Source organism: Eutrigla gurnardus (assembly GCF_963514095.1).
Source record: "Eutrigla gurnardus genome assembly, chromosome: 14".
In the NCBI taxonomy this organism is placed as follows: domain Eukaryota; kingdom Metazoa; phylum Chordata; class Actinopteri; order Perciformes; family Triglidae; genus Eutrigla; species Eutrigla gurnardus.
In genome coordinates, this window is record NC_139937.1 from 22627080 (window position 1) to 22641511 (window position 14432).

Sequence of the window (14432 nt, forward strand, 5' to 3'; positions counted from 1 at the left end):
GTCAAGTGATCTTTCCCTCGATGAAGATATTAAAAAAAGCACCTCGTCACCTCCAGCTGCTACTTTACACGTCATTACCTCTCTCTCCAGCTGGGCCCGAAGACCCTTCTTCACCGCCTCAGAGGGTCACTCCACCATCGTAGACCTGTTGGTGCAGGTGAGGAGATCATCTGCTGTGTGACCAATCAAAATACAACCCATTCAATTTGAGGAACTGTGCAGCACCATATCCATAATGGATGGATGGATGGATGGATGGATGGATGGATGGATGGATGGATGGATGGATGGATGGATGGACCGACCAATATATATCACATAATAACAAATCTATATAAAAGAAAATCTGAAAGCACAAATATTATGTTAAAGAGTATAAAAGACCACATTAGTATTTTATGCACCATTAAAAGCTATGTTTATACATGTAACATGTTATTGTAGTCCAAGGTTTATGCAGTATAGTCAGGGATCCCTGATCCATCTCTCCTTCAGCTCAGGGTTTGGCCTTACAAACGTTGGAAGTAAGAGGTCTAGACTTGAACCAGACTTGGAGGACCAGATGACCCCGGTTCAGCGTTTGAAACTGTTTTTCTGTGCACCAAAAATCCATCAGACATCAAATCTCGTTAGATTTGTGTAAACTCACCTCAGCTGTCTGTCTAATCACAGACATCTTTTCTCATCCCTTTCTCTTTGTTTTGGTTTCCCTTTTCTCGCCACAAGGGGGCGACGTGCGTCTGTGCAGCAGGCAAAAGACATGCTGAAGATGACACAGGGAGGTGGCCGAGCTCCCGCTGGGGGGGACGCCGCAGACTCCCACCGCCTCGGCAACTTCGACAAGACGCCCTTCCACATCGCCATGGATACCGGCAAGAGATGATGATGATGCTGCTGCTACAGGTGGACGGACGGAGGGTGGGGACGGGGAGAGACAGGGACAACCTCTAAGAGGGAGGGAGGACACTCAGACAGAGTTGAGGAGGGACAGACAGGAAGGGGCAAAGACACTAAATGAGACGTGAGGAGTCGGACAGACAGACGAAGGAGACAGACAAGGACGGAGACATGAAGATGATGAGGGGGGACGGAAGAAAGTGAAGAAAAAATGATGTAGGGGGAAATAATAACAGAAATATGAGAGGGAGAGGAAGGGTGAGGCACTCAGGGAGGAGGAGGAGGGGGGAGACGGGGACATCTGAAAATGACCAAGCACATTTCAGCCAAGGCAGGTATAACGAAGAGATGGAGAGATGGACGGAGGCGGAGAAGACGCAGATGGATAAATGAGGTCCAGGCAGGAGGAAGATGGACCGAGATTAGGGGGGAGAGCGTAACAGCGAGGAGAGGAGGGGGGAGACGGGGAGAGCCGATGGAGAATAACAAAAACACAGAAAAAGAGAGTAAGACAGTAAGTGTGGAGGCTGCAGACGTGCACGGTGCTCCAGTCATTTAAAAAAAATACGCTTGATGCTTTTTAAGTGCGAAGCTGGAGTCGGACTCTCACCGGCGTTGCTATGGTTTCTGTCTCTCTCTCTCTCTCTCTCTCTCTCTCTCTCTCTCTCTCTCTCTCTCTCTGTCAGACGGCCATGTTGCACACAGCTCCCCAACACATTTAGAAAAACCCATTTTCGCACAAGATCGGATTACAGCTCAGTTCTGTGAAGAAGCACAAAGAGTCCACGCTGATAATTAAAATAACAGAACTGCTGGTGAAAAGGATTATTAAGTGACGGGGAAAAAAGGAGATGATAAAGAAAAAAAGGCCCACGCGCTCTCTTCCTACTGAGGCCTTTATGTAAGAGAGAAGGTGAGTGTGGGCCTTCAGGTTGGTCTACGTAGGAGGTTCTCCCGTTAGATAACTGATCTTCAAGCAGTCGGGATGCAGAGACACACAAGAAGACGTCTGCAAACAGACACGTTATCATAGTTTCACCGCTTTAGAGTCAGACGGCCATTTCTGATGGGGAACTTAAAGGTGGAGTAGGTGATTCTATTCAGAAACACTCTCTATTATAATACTTGAAATCTGTCACATACAGATAGCCATGAATACATTAAATGCTCTGACATGAACATTTTTTTTAAATGTCATCTGTAGAGGGCTGTAAAAATCCCATCCAATCAAAAAGTCAGGCCGGAGCAGATAATTGGACGGCCTTCCTGATTGTGCACTCCATCGAGCGGCTTTGACCAGAGGTCTGAACAAGGGGGCGGGACTTTTTTCAGTTCGGCGATGCGTTCAAAGTCAAAACCTCTGTGGTTTTTCCAAATGACCTACTCTACCTTTAAGTGTAGTCTCTTCAAAGCCACCAGACTCCACTTATACAGTTCAAACTGGCTGTAAACATGTTTATTTCTGCTGTAAAGTTGGTCATTTTAACTTGGGGGTCTACAGGGATCTGAACCAGCTTAAAGTGGCCTTTAAGGAACTGCATTGGCTTCACTTTTCAGCACCAGATTCACCAAATTAACACAATAAAACAACAACAAACCCGACTGAGGCAGTAAAATTGCAGGTTTTGTCAATGGAGTCTGGTGGCGCATAATGACAGAGAGGGCCGCCTGATGGTAAAGTGGTGAAAATATTATGAATACAGCGTCTACTTAAGCTGACATTTATCTGTTTAGGTGACTAAAATAAGCTTTCACTGCTGCCAAATGATCCCTTTAACTTACTGCCGAGCTCTGATGAAGCAAAAGCACTTTAGCTGCCAAGAAAACAGATTTAAACCATCAGACGTTTTAGGTTGAGACACAGACATACAGTTAGAATTAAATGATGCCATTATTTCTGTTCTTGCTGAGTCTGTGTGGATAAATTCCTCCTCCAGATGAAAGCACAACGTCGCCCCGCTGAATCTGAATCATCAGCGGATAAACGATAAAACAAACTATCGGTTTTAAAGCTCTGCGCCTACTGCAGCCGGCGTATTTTATCCACAATCAACCGGGTGATTACCTGTACTCGCCCAATTAAAAGAAATGTAACACCATCAATAAAATGTTTTAAAAACAATTCTTCACTTCCAGCAGCACGGATCAGATGTTTCGCTGTGACTGAAAAAAAGTAGCTAAACAATGTGCTTTCTTATCTTTTGTGGAAACCTTTTCATCTTCAGACAGATGACACATTAAACTTAAACTTAATAAGAGATCAATGATGAATAAAACAGCAGATGGGACGGAGACTTACTGTGTTGTGACATATAATGATATCTGAAACATCTGGACTGGACACCGAGATCGAGAACAGAAACAAAAATCACCAGAAAGTTTTAGAAAAATAACGATTTTAAACACTTATTTTGTAAAATAATAACCAGAAAGAAGCGATGAAGACGAAGGAGTGATGAATCCCCAATGAATGGAACTGCAAAGGCGATGGATTGGGCAGAGGGTCATCGCCATGGTGACGGACCAACATAGCAACCTGCAGCCAGCAACCGTGGGCATAGCAACTCATCTTCACCCTGCAGGGGGCAGCAGAGAGACTGACAAAAAGAATGAATTAACATTAATGTTTCTAAACACTCTCACTGTCAGGTCCAATCAGAAGACAGGACGGGTGGGCGGGGCTAGCTAGTTAGCATGCTCATTTCACAGTGTGACCGCTTCACATGTTGATGTATATTTGAAAGTAAAAACCTTCCACACTGCACCTTTAAGTTTGAAGTATTTTCGCTGAAGAGGATTTGCGATGCATCACTCCGGTGAAGGAGAGTCGGCGGAGGTGAACGCTGCGGTCACAGATAATCATGAAGCTATTACAGTAAGAGCACTTCATGCAGATCGGAGATCGGTGTTGAGTTCAAGGACACTTCGACAGGATGGATGGCAGCTGATGGACGCCGCTAATCTTTTTCTGGGAATCAAACTTGTGACCTTCATATTATTTTAGAGCAGCATCTCAGCTCTTCCCCTGTGTGATGCTGTGGGTTTAACATGAGTCGACAAAATAACCAAATTACATTTTAATTTCAATTATTTGTCTACGTGTTTACTTGGTTTTAACTAATTAGTGTGTTGTATGAAGGAAATTCAAAATTTTAACCGTAGCAGCATTAATGTCATTCAAAACAAATTAAGGAGCCTCTTTTTGTTTTTTACGTTTATATTTGTACCTAAAAATCATTTGATTAAGTTGCCAAATGAAAATTTTCATCCGTTAACAAAAAAAGGGCAGCTTTTTTAAAAATTAATTAGACATCCATCTTCCTAGTATTCAAACTGCCAGGAGATGTTTGTTTAAATGTTTGCATTCTCTCAATTCATCAGAATGATATTTTTGACAAAGTTTGTAAAAAGTAATTCTGTATTTTTGTTACTCAGGCAATAAAAGGATCTAAAAAGGGGGAAATAAAATGTAAAACATGTATTTAATGACATCAAAGAAGTTTTGCACCTGGAAGATTTTTCAAAGAAAATGTTATTTAATAAAGAATGTATTTCCAGTTGTCACTGTATCTTCATAAAGATCCCAAAGCTTCCGATTTATTATGCGTATGTGAAATTTAAATTTATGTAAATGTTTTGTTTTTGTGCTGCAGCATTTATCCTCCAGCTGCTCTGCTGTAGTGGTCACCAGTAATGACTGTCATTATACTGGGCATCTCCCACTGGCCACTCGTCTGTAAAACCCTTGAAACGTGGGGGAGGAGACCCTGCATGTGATGAGCTCTGATGTACTTCAGGTCTCAAGCAGATGGACGGGAATCTGACAGACCACATCGCCCCCCGTTTTATCCTCCTCACTGCTGGAGGAGCCTTGAAGCACTTCCTGTCCCGGGTCCATGTAATGTTACATTGAAGCACTCACACAGCCTCACCTGGAGGGGCCCCCGGGTGGTCCCAGGAGACGTCCCAGGAGTGACATCGCCTCATCGGCCAGGAACCCGGAGGCTCAGAACAACCCGCCTGAGGAGACCACACTACAGTTTCATCCATCAAATCACCTTTTAAAACGCAGCCTTGATTCTTTTTACTGGGGCGTTTAAAAAAACAATCTAATGGACTTAGCTGTGAGGCTAACACTGTTTAGCATCTGTTCTCAGCGATGCAGCTCGGCTCCGGGGACGACATCTCTGATCATCAGACTGTTTAGACTCTCATAGTCCCCAGAGGATGTAATCACCCTGCTTAATTGATGATCATCTCTTTGCTTTCCTGCAGCATCCTGATGAGGTTGACTTTTGTGGTTTTGAGGGAAATGTGGGATGTGTGTGTAGGCGTTTGGTTAATTAGCTAACGCTAGCTCGCTAGCTTTTGTTGTTTTTCACGTGTGAAGTGTGTCTTCACAAAGTTTTCCCGATCATTTTCCTGAAAAGGTGCAGAGCAAAAGCATTTTGTTGAACAATGCTGACGAATGTCTTTTTTTGGGGGGGCACTCCAACGTTCCCCGAAGCTTCTCACCATTCAGTGAAAAAGGTGATATTATTGTGAACGTCGACATCTCTGGGAATAAAAAAATAGAATCAATTATACAGCATCTGCAGTCCCTTTCCCTTGCGTCCTCCTGCACCAGCTACTCACTTTCCACCTGCTCAGACACCAGAAAATTAACCGGAGGCTGAATAGTGAAAGGAGAGGAAGTAAATTCCGCGTCAGGCATCAGGCACAGCGGAGGGTGACAATAATTCAATTATGAGCGGGCTTTCTTTAATACGAGTCATGTTCCATAAAGCATGACTGTGATATTGATCGTTAATGGTTTAATGTTTTCTGTCGTCGCTCCCACTCGCTGTGTAAAAAGGCCCGTTTACATTAGATTACAATCTGCGTCTGGCACGAGCTAATGGGATTTCAGAGACGGGAGAATTAAAGGCTTTTGTTTCCAAAAATTATATTTTGGGGTGGGTTTTTTTTTTTGCTTAAAATGAGCAGAATGTTGTACAAACAAAGGTTTCAGGTTTTCCTGTAAGAATCATTCTCGAGTTCAGGTGTCATTCTGTTTACACGACGGATCTCAATGATGATCCTCTGAGGTTTCTGCAGACCAGCAGATTGTCTTCACAACTCAACAGCTGCCCGTGGAACCGACCGGCTTCTTCTTCCTCCTGCAGGTTTCTGTACAAACAACACGATGCACATTTAGTTCTGCTTTCAAATTACAGCTGTAATCAGCCGAGGACGGCAGCCGTAAAACACCACAAACAACACAACAGAAACGGCTTCAGTGAATATGTAGGATGTCTTTTACATAATAATCCAAAAAAAAAAAACCAGCAGAGACAGCACATTTCTCTTCTGTGGGATCAGCTTCGGTTTAAAATTCTGATCCGCTCCCGAAAATATATATATATATATATATATATATATATATAAAAGCTGTGGATGTGTGATATCAGCAGAATTGTTAAGTAAGAACACAGAAAGAGAAGAATGATCCGTCCACGTGTTGCTTCAATGTGAGAGCGATGCGGGTGTTTTTTCTTTCAGGGAGGTGTTCAGCAGACGACTGCAGCATATTCAGCGTTTGGTGTCAGATTGTTATTCTGCATGGCGTTCTGGTGGGTCTGGACCCAGAGCCTGGAGACTAGTGTGTGTGTGTGTGTGTGTGTCTGTGTGTGTGCGCGCACAGGAAACCAATCGAGACACCTGCCGGCTAACACTGCCAGTCGCTGATAAAATGGGGGCAAAAGAATACATCTGGGCCTCGGGCGCCTTGAAAAAAAAGGTTCAGGTTGTCTGAAAAAACACTTTTCTCATCCATTTTCTAGTTGCCTTTAAAACCCACCACTACTGGCGAATTAAACTCTAATGAAATAGAACACTACACATTTTGCACTCTGATCATTTTTATTAGAATAAAAAACCAACAGTGGCTCCAGGCGATTGAAACAAAAGGCTCCGGTACAGACAGGAAATGCAGCTGCTTGAGCAACTGACCCACAGCTACGACATCAGGATTAAAGCACTTCACCATTTATCATGCAGGGAGAGGAGACTCTGCAGGAAACACATGCGGGGTGGGGTGGGGTGGGGTGGGGGGGTACAACATCTGCGATAAGTAGGAAAAGGCCACAGCAGATCACAAGAACATCACACGCCGTCGAAAGAGGGGGGTCGGAGTTCACTTCCTGTCCCGGCAGGAACAAGACAAAACTTTTTTTTCTTTTCTTCTTCTTTTAAGCGGCTTGTATGACATCTCCGTGAAGTGCAAAGACTCAGTCGCATATGAGTGACTGGCTGTTTTTTCCCCAGCAGGCGTCTCCGCTACCTACGATACTGTAAACAATCTACACTATAAGGCGCACAGTTGAAAAATCTGCCCCCGAACGAAAGAGCCACAACATCGGTTCATAAAGGGTTTTTTTTTTTTTTTTTACGTGAAAATGCATCGTCGCCTTCGATCGTCAACACTCTGCGGATCAGTCATACCAACTGTCAATACACCGAACCGCAGGCAGTAAAATGCTGTTTTTAAAGTTTAAATGGACACGACACGAAGAAAAACTACGTTTAGAGACAAAAAATATGAACCCATTTTCTTTCTCTCTTTTTTTCCTAAAAACACCGATCTACACTTCTTTTTTTCTTTTTTGTCTTTTCAAATTAGGCACACGGTACAGCACAGTAAACGTTTTCTGTTTTTTTTCTCTTCAAAACCGTCTTTTGGTTGTTGACATCGACAAAAAGGACGCTGGACACCGAAGCGTTCTCCGGGACTCGGAGGACGACTTGTTTTTCTAATCGAACACACGGAAACACTTCGTAGTTACACACCGCCGCCGGCAGCTAGCCATCCACAACCTTCCGACATTAAAGGGAGAACTTTTTCCGTCTTTGTGATTATTTAACCCTGCTTTTTTTTTTAAAAAAGGAACCTGTCTGACCCAACTGTCTGGACGGCAGCAACCACGACAAAGACATAAGGCATTGAATTCCTCAGTCACACAAAAGCCGGACCCATCTGTTCACAAATTAAAAATACGTGGAAAACAAAACAAGAAAAAATACCCTCATTGACCTCGACGATTAAGTTCACCAACTATTTCGAACACTGATTGTCTACATTATCAATAAAGATCTACGGACGTAAACGCGACAGGATGTAAACGCCGTTTGGCTCGGACCCTCGGGAGATGACGGAGGAGGAGGATCGAGGTAGTCCACTGGAGAACCGACGGAAGGGGGAGTTATGGGTAACGGTCGCTTGGACCGAAAGGTATGATCGGAAATCTTCGTAGCATAGTCCTGGTTGCCATCGTGAATTTTTCAGATTTGGCAGGGAGGAGCTGTAGCGCTCATTTTTAGAGCTTTTTCCTGGTGAATCAGCAGTCATTTGTTCTTCTTCTTGGGCGCAAATGTAACGCACAATCGGGGGGCGGGGCTCCTCAGACGATGCGGTAGTCGAACGTGTCCTTCTCGGTGTGGTCTGTCCAGTTGGACGACGGCATGCTGCGGTACGGGTCCAGCAGGATGCGGAAGCAGCGAACGATGAGCAGCGCCAGGAAGATGAAGAGCAGCAGCACGAAAACGAAGGCGGCCTTCTGCTCCAGCGTCAGGTAGGAAGGCACGTGATGGCCACCGCCGCCGCCCAACGAGGACAGCGTGCTGCTGAAGAGGCCCTCCGCCATCCGGGGCATGTCCATGCTGGATCGTTTCGGCTCCAGCGCTTTTGTCGGTCGCTGAAAGATTTCCAGGAATGGCTGGGGGGGGGGGGGCCTCAGCGGATCAAGACCTGTGTGAGAGAGAATCCAAAAGAGACGGATTACACGGGAGGTCATGTCACAAAGCACACATTGACTCCAGGTAACCGTGGAAACAGAGGAAAAATCAAGACGAGAGGCTGGAAACTCAACGTGACTCAGGCCAGAACAAAGGCGGTTCTCTATTTTCGGTTCTCCAGGCGATCGGCCCACTCGAGGCTCCGGGGATTCCTTTGGCAATGGATGTCTGACGCTGTTTCACTCTGGAACCACAACCTGCTATTCTTCATTATATTGCTATGCAACCAATCTGCATCGGCAATTTATATTCAGTGGCGCCTCGTTCATGTAGGACGCACAGTCCTACATGAACGAGGCGAGCAGAAAGGTATGTTAAATGCCTTTTAACCCCTCTAAGATCACATCCTCCCTCTTATTTTTCACCTCTTTAACAATGCAGAGAAAATTATATTTTTGTATCAAAATCTTTTTGACCGACCAACCACTAACACTTTCATGATATCCATCCATCAACCAATCAGAGCCAGAGAAGGTACAGAGCTCATCTACTTCATCCGTCCAACCACCAATATCATGATAGATACTCTGGAGATGATGTTTGAGTTCAACTCTAATGAAGGCCGGATCACCAACCAGGAACACTTCCACAGGACCCCAGGACGGTCCTGGTCCTGGTCCTGGAGAAGCCACGTCGACTGGTTTGTGCTGATGTGACTGTTTAGAAACACACATTACTTAGATGATGGAAGGGTTTCCTCCACACGCTGGGTCGGCGGCTAGCGGCTAGCGGTGCTAATAACGCTATTAGTGCTAACACTGCTAACTGTGCTAACACCGCTAATAACTGACAGAGATAAGCAGTGTTTACGTGAATTTACCTTAACCCAACCGGCTAATTCGAACAAACACAGAAAAGCTTGGATAACAACACACACAGAGGGAGAGCCACTCGACGGCTCACGTAGACGTTACTACACTACATCTCTACATAATATATATATATATATATATATATATATATATGCTGATATATTAATGCTTCGATGTTGAATTTGGCAGCTTTGAGGTCCAGATTTGCCGATGTGGTGCTCTAATGGGGGTCCGGATCTCGAGGCTCCGGGTTGTAGTTTAGTGATATTCTACATTCGTCTTATTGTCAAACACAAGCGACGGAGTATTGACCGTGCATCCGAAGCCTGATGTATGTTTCTCTCTGCCACAGACCTCCTGTGTTGTCCATTAAAAACACATCAATGAGCCCCGCCGCGGCGCTGAAAGACGAGTTCATTCGCTCAATCGTGCACAAAACACCCTTCTGCTGCAAACGCTCGCCAGAGCTCCGAACGTGTATCGATCCACGGGGGGAAATAGTCCTCAGCATGATGCACGATTTACTCCTGTTTGAGTAACCTTTGGTGATAAAAAACAAAGACCTGGGCTCAGCTGTTTGAGGAGATTACTGAGACTCTTTAAAAAAGAATTACATATTTGTGAGCTGTTTTTAGAAAATGGGCTTCGTGCTGAGATACGACAGGGATGTCTAATATCTTTGCTTTTAGTGTTTGGGATTTACATATCACAAATAACAGAGAATCAGGGAGCCTTGTGTTCGTACATGAATGCTTCTGCAAAATGAAGAAATATTCCCCCTTTAAACCCGACACCTTGAGTTTAATTCTCATCCCATGCAGATTCATAGCACGTTAGTTTGCATGTTTAAGGCTCAGACCTGCAGAGACTCTGGGATTGACAGTAATTACTCCCACAGCAGAGACCCTCACAGCAGCCCTCGGGTGGGTTAGTCAGGCTTCTCATGTCCGAGGCTAACTCGTCAGCACCGCACACCATTTTCCTCATGAATATGAAGAAAAAGAGCTTGCAGCTTCCTGTGCAGATCATTTGTTCAGGCAGAAAGAGGCCCGATACATTCAACGCAGAGAAGAGTTGGAGGTAAATTCATCAATCTGGAAACAGCCGGCAGGACTGTCTATCGTTTTATGTCTTTTCTCTCTCTCGCTGAGCCAACTCTCAGAGTGATTGCTGCGAACCATTTTTACAATTTGTCTTTTTATTTTCCCTTCAGTACAGGAGTTCTAACGCCTCACGTGTTTATTTAACCGTTTATGCGAGACGGCTCGGATCGCTTTTGGTTGTTTTTCATGTTTACAGGATTATTTCTTTTGAAGCCTCGCAAACAAATCCTATTTATTCACCAACTTATTGCAGCTTTCTGAACAAGCAACATGAGCAGTCAGAGACAAATATATACGAAGCAAACATTTTGGCTTTAAATCATATAAAGGCAAAGTAATGTCTACGCCTCAGCCAAAGGAAAATGTTGCTTTTCTTTGTTGTGTTTGATCCAAAAGGCCTGAAACACTGAAGACGGGCTGTTTCTTCGCGATTTAGATCCTCTCTAAAATTGGCCAATGCAACACTCTTCCACCGAGGCAGGCCGGTGGTTTTTTCTGTCATCCTGCTGACAAACGGAGCAACTCAAGCAAAAACACAACAACCTTGTTTGAGGCAAGAATCCCCCCAAAACAGGGTGAAGATCAGAGGAACGCCTGAATAATTTACAGAATGTGAGGTTGCAGAAAAGTGTATTTTTCTATCCTGTTCATCTTTTGTGGCTGTTTGGAAAAACACATGCGTATAACCCAGATTATTGTCTGCATATGAAGTGAATGTAAACGTAAATGTCCTTTACAATAAGTCAATTTTTTGCAACCAGAGAAAGGAAGTGACCATATTTGGACTGCGGAGGAGCGACGGGTGGATCTGATGAACACAAGCTGCAGAGCGACACCCTTACATCTGGATTCTGGTTTTAAGCTGCTAACAAAGTTAGCTTTTATAATTCAAGGTCAACTTTACAGCTAAGTGCTAAAGTCATCTTAGTAGCTAACTAGCATTGGTAGCGTGGTAGCGACCTGTCAATCAGCAGGTTAACCCCACCCCCTAAAGCATCCCCTGCTTTCTGGTCTGTTGGACTCCCATAAACTCATGTTTACAATGTTTACTGAGATAATACATCAAGAGAGAAATAGGACCATTTTCTCATAGACTTCTATACAAACAGAGAGGAGTCGCCCCCTGGTGGCCAGCAGAGAGAATGACAGTTTAAGGCACTTCAGCGTCGGCTTCTTTACAATCAGAGAGGAGTCATCGTCAGGCATCTGAGCTCAATGGATTTCTCTTCCTGGGTCACAGACATCTTGACACCAGCCAGGTGCCCCCTATTGTCTAGCAGGGAGAATGACTGTTTAAGGCACTTCAGCTTTGGCTTCACTTTACAGAAGTCACGCTGACAAACTGCTTAATTGGCTCCACCAATCAGAGCAATCAGCTTCCTACCAGATTCTGATTTGCCTCTGAGAGATGTTTGCTCATCCCAAACGCCGGCTCTCTTTCCAGGTTGTGTTGTTCGGTCGCGCCCCGTCAGATCCGTCAAAGAGGCCGGCGATCACAGGGGAGGCTGCTTGCCGTGACAGGACGGTCAGAGCTGTCTCTCTCTCTCCGTCGAAATGAATAAATAAAAAATCTCAGCGAACCACTCTCATGAGAGAGAGAGAGCTGCCTTCAACCCTGATCTGCAGCCTGTAATCCATCACACTTAAAACTCAAAGATGATATTTCAGAGCAGCGATTCGTCGTCCTCGGCGTGAGAAAACATCGAGGAACGATGTCAGTCACAAGCTCGTCTTCTGGCCATCCACCGACACGCCGGGGTTCCTGGGTATTTATTCACACTCAGGGGCCACAAAAAAAACTAAATCTGCTCTTTGTAAGCAGGTTCATTCAAAGCACTTCAAAAGACATCAGCAGCAGCTCTGCACGACCGAGTGTTGAGAGTTTAGAGTTACAGAAATACATTAAACATCTCAGCTTGTGAAAAGATATTCTCGTTTCAAAAGGAGATCTGAAGGAAGTCGTGTTGTCTGACTGACTTTGATCATCAGCGGCGACATTTCAGGGAAAGAAATTACAGAAAGTAAAACGGCTTCTAAAAGGCTCCGAAAATATCCTGCAGATGAGAGACGTGCAGATAGATCACGTCTGATTCCTCAAAGTGATCCTTCATCTTCTAATTTTAGAAAGTGTTATTTTAGTGCGACTGTACAACATCAGTGTTGTCGTGGCGACGAAATGATGTGACTGAGAGTAAAAGACTGACAAGGAAGTGAGTCTGACACCGACGTCGAGCCAAATTTAGAAAGCAGATTATGTTGAGAAGTTACCCCTGTCTGTGTGTGTGTCTGTGTGTGTGTGTGTGTGTGTGTGTGTGTGTGTGTGTGTGTGTGTGTGTGTGTGTGTGTGTGTGTGTGTGTCTGTGTGTGTGTGTGTGTGTGTGAGATGACTATGACTAATGTAGAATTGAAAATGCATCAGACGAGGTGAAATGAAATGGCTTCGGAGAGTTATTGGATTTTTTTATGTCGATCATTGCAGGATACAAGACGTCCTTGGTTATTAAACGCTCACTGTGTCGTATAATAATAATACACTTAAATATAAAAATAATAGAAATTTACATTTGGACATATTTTTGTTTTTATCTTAATCTTTTATCCCACTGTGCCGTTTTCTCTAATGCAATAATATAATACATAATATGTGATAATAAATTGTTTTCATCTTTTCAGCTTCTTTAGAGAACGTTATGTTTGGAACAAAGAAGCCAACACATGCAGACCTTTCAGACACAAATAACACAGCAGGAATTGGAATATTGTAATAAACAAAATGTCTAAATAATGATTTCAATTAAACCAAATGAGAGCAAAAGGAATGAATATTGCAAAAATGAATAAATATGACGCCATTGCAGATTAGATGCATAAAGAAATCATGTTCATTCAACAGAGTTGTGATTGGGAAATGAATCCCATCCAGACGCGTCTGATCCACGGTGATCAAAGGTGGACACACCCGCAGCTTCAGCGCAGGAACAAGCTCAACAACACAGAGAAAAAAACCGAGGAGCCGCCATTTAAATGTGCGTTTAAACCCCCGCACTGAGTGGAACTGGCCCCGGAGCCGCCGAGGTGACCCGGAGCCGCCGGGCTGCACACGTGGATGCGTCCGAGTCCGGAGACGCGACGGCAACCTCCTCACACCTTCACCGAAACATCACGGCGACCAGGTGAAGGTCTGGAGGTGCAGCAGGTGGAAGTGACCAAGTGTGTAAACACTAACCTGTTGTTCCGAGGGGGGAGGAGGAGGAGGAGGTGGTGCGGGACCTCGGGGATCTCCGTCAGCGGCGGCTCTCCGTCTCCATCCTGGCTGATCCGATGGTTTCACTCTCCCCGGCTGAAACGACGCCACCGGCGGACGTCCTCCGCGCAGAGCCGCCGGCCGGCCTCCTCACTTGTTGACGGGGGAGAGAGACACGAGAAGCCTCGCCGCGCTGCTGTCAGACCTCCTCACCCTCCGCTGCTCCGCTGCTGCCTGTCCGCTCCTCGTCCTGGCTCATCCCCGCAGACACAGGCGGCGCGGATGTAGTGGTACCCCGTCGCTACTGGCAACCTGTTGCCATAGCAATCCTCCAGGTAGGATGTTGCAAGTGGATATGAGGAGGGGAGGGGGGAGGAGTAGGTGTACCCCCCACATGCAAAAAGAGTAATTATCGCACATTTTAAAATAAATATTAATAAGCAATTAAAAATGCTCATTACATTGGATTTATGATTTTTTATTATCTTGATATTAGGCTACAATCTGTTTAGTTTTATTATGATTATCGTGATGCTAAATTAG

The 14432-nt window shown here is 44.8% G+C and overlaps 1 pseudogene across 1 annotated transcript; it reads right to left on the minus strand.

Moving 5' to 3' along the window:
* Positions 1–6978: 6978 nt before the first annotated feature.
* On the minus strand, positions 6979–14275 carry LOC311024340 (cortexin-3 pseudogene; annotated as a pseudogene). Its single transcript, XR_014599331.1, has 2 exons — positions 13872–14275; positions 6979–8683 (listed from the first exon to the last, which is right to left on the minus strand). The product of XR_014599331.1 is annotated as a cortexin-3 pseudogene (transcript).
* Positions 14276–14432: the final 157 nt, after the last annotated feature.